This window comes from Heterodontus francisci, unplaced genomic scaffold (assembly GCF_036365525.1).
Source record: "Heterodontus francisci isolate sHetFra1 unplaced genomic scaffold, sHetFra1.hap1 HAP1_SCAFFOLD_58, whole genome shotgun sequence".
In the NCBI taxonomy this organism is placed as follows: Eukaryota; Metazoa; Chordata; class Chondrichthyes; order Heterodontiformes; family Heterodontidae; genus Heterodontus; species Heterodontus francisci.
In genome coordinates, this window is record NW_027142006.1 from 9,984,965 (window position 1) to 9,987,928 (window position 2,964).

At 43.7% G+C, this 2,964-nt stretch overlaps 1 non-coding gene across 1 annotated transcript; it reads left to right on the top strand.

The window, feature by feature from the left end:
- The first annotated feature begins 596 nt into the window (after nt 1-596).
- On the top strand, nt 597-685 carry trnar-ucu (transfer RNA arginine (anticodon UCU)). The gene is given in 2 exon segments: nt 597-633; nt 650-685. It is a non-coding gene; the product is annotated as a tRNA-Arg (tRNA).
- The last annotated feature ends 2,279 nt before the right edge of the window (nt 686-2,964 follow it).

A 2,964-nucleotide genomic window follows, 5' to 3' on the forward strand; every position in this document is an offset into this window, starting at 1 on the left:
CCCCATTTAGATGCTCAATTTGCGGTCATTCCCTGCAGGGGGTTTGTTATTATTGAGCCCCTCCTGGTAAAACAATCCGATAGAAAGAGGGGAGAAAGGAGGGAGCCGGTGTGTTTGCTGGGACCTTGCACAATTCATTTCAGCAGCAAAAGTCCCGGGTTATATTAACCCGAGTGAAACACGCTGTCAGTGAGAGGAAAACCGAACGGCCCTTTTCATCTTTTCATTGGAAACAAAGTAGAGCCGGAAGTGCGGCGAGCAGAGCAGACACACAAGCTCAATGACAGGAGAGCTCGGCCGTCCCTGAGTTTCAGCTCCCAGCTCTTACATTTCCTCATCCACACTGTCTTTACTGTGGATGTTCAGGGGTTCCTTGTCGGATCTGAGGACTGTATCCATTAAACATTCTGAGTCAGGAGATCCACACACTCTCTGTTATCAAGATTTATGGGCAGGAATGTTCCAAAACTTTGTCTATTAAATCATTGTATTATTCACAGAACGAATGAGGCAATCGGTTCATTATTCAGGCCTTGAACTTGGTTTGGGTAGACCGAAAACTGAGAGGTTCAGCACCTTTCTACTTTTTCACTATTGGCCGTGTGGCCTAATGGGTAAGGCGTCTGACTTCTGTGTATTTAACAAGGTTATCAGAAGATTGTAGGTTCGAGTCCTGCCACGGTCATTTTGGGCGATCAGTGTTCAGCACCGCAGCCTCACAGCTCCAGCGACCCGTGTTCAGTCCCTGTGCGCAGTTTAGGTTCTCCCTGTGACTGCGTGGGTTTCTTCGCACAGCCAAAGACTTGCAGATTGATTGGTAAATTGGCCATTGTAAATTGCCCACAGTGCAGGGAGGTGGGAGAAGAATGGTGGGGCTGTGATCGGGAATATGGGATTAATGTCAGATTAGTATAAATGGGTGGCTGTTGGTCGGCACAGACTTAATGGGCCGAAGGGCCTGTTTCAGGACTGCATCTATTAATAAATAACTGATTTTTTTGATGAAGTAACAGAATGGTTGATGAAGGGAAAGCAATGGATGTTGTCCATTTGGATTTTAAGAAAGCGTTTGACAAACTACCACATAAAAGGCTGGGGAACAAAACTCAGGCTCCTGGAATAGGAGGGTCAGTATCTGCTTAGATTAAAAAATGTATGAAATATCAAGAAAAGCGAGTTGTGGTATTTAGTTGTTTTTCAGAATGGAAGATGGTGAACAGTGATGTCCACAAGTGTCAGTGTCAGGACCACCATATATATAAATGACTTGAATATTGGAATCGCAGAATCACAGAATTGTGACTACAAATTCACAATGCTTCCAATTTTCGTATCATCCATAAACTTTGAAATTCTGCCCTGTACACCAAGGTCTAGGTCATTAATATATATCAGGAAAGGCAAGGGTCCCAACACTGACTCCTGGGGAACTCCACAACAAACCTTCCTCTCGCCCGAAGAACATCCATTGATCACTACTCTTTGTTTCCTGTCACTCAGCCAATTCCATGTCCATGTTACTGCTGTCCCTTTTATTCCATGAGTTATAACTTTGTTCACAAGTCTGTTGTGTTGCATTGTATCAAACTCCTTTTGAAAGTCAATAAAAGCAAAATACTGCAGATGCTAGAAATCTGAAATGTAAACAAAAAGTGCTGGAAATACTCAGCAGGTCTGGCAGCATCTGTGGAGAGAGAAACAGAGTTAATGTTTCAGGTCAGTGAACATTCAGATGCTGCCAGACCTTTTGAACGTCCATGTGCACCACATCAACAGCATTGCCCTCATCATCCCTCTCCGTTACCTCATCAAAAAACTCCAGCAGGACAGTTAAACATGATTTTCCCTGAAGAAATCCATGCTGTCTTTCCTGAATTAACCCACATTTGTCCATGGGACTATAAATTTTGTCCCGAATTATTATTTCGAAAAGTTTTCCCACCACCGAAATTGAACTGACTGGGGAGTGAGACGAGGTGAGTTGCTTTAGCAGAGAGCCAACATGGGTTCGTCAGGCCGAATGGCCTCCTTCTGTGCTTTAGCCATTCTATGATTGTATGATTCTAGCAGCAACTGTTGGTGGAGAGGCAGTGATGCAGGAATGGGTTGACAGAAAGGGGAAAGTCTGGGCTGGTGTGTGTTTGCAGCATTTGCAGTTTGTGTTCGGGTTTGTGAATAAAGGTGATTTGGAAGCTGTGTTCCAAATTGAAGTGTTTATTGGAAGCAAGAAGTTGATGTCAATGAAGAATAAAACGTGTTAAGATGAAGGGTGGTGTGATTGAGGATCGCAGTAAATATAGTGTTGGTGAATTATTTGTGTTAATAAACTTCCACTGCACCCTCTGTTGCAGGCTGCTGTTTATATCCAGCTGTGTATTAGTGCTGTGTGTTAACTAGATAAATGTTTGTTTCAACGCTGTTTATCAAGCAATAGCATTGCACTCAAACAGTCCCAGACATAGCAACACACGTACAAAAGCAAAATACTGCGGATGCTGGAAATCTGAAACATAAACAGAAAATGCTTGAAATAGTCGGCAGGTCTGGCAGCATCTGTGGAGAGAGAAACAAAGTTAATGTGAGCTAAGGAAATAGACCTGAACTGTTAACTGTTTCTCTCTGCACAGATGCTGCCAGACCTACTGAGCATTTCCAGCATTTTCTGTTTTTATTACAGCAACACCTTTGATCAGCAGTAGTGGTGATAGTGCGAGCCAGGGGGCAGCCGGGAAGGTACGTTTCACTATAAAGTACTTACCTGACGAATCGGCGGACGCGGACACGGGGACTGCTGGGTAAGTGAACTTATATATTCGGGCAGTGGCTAAACCCGAAACACTACATGTGTAGTGTCTCCCACCCATCCTCCTCCTCCAACCAAATAAAAGGACTCTTATGTGGAGGGTTTGGTCAGGTAAGGTTTTCCTTTATATTTTTTTATTCTCTGTTGTCAATTTCGAGCAG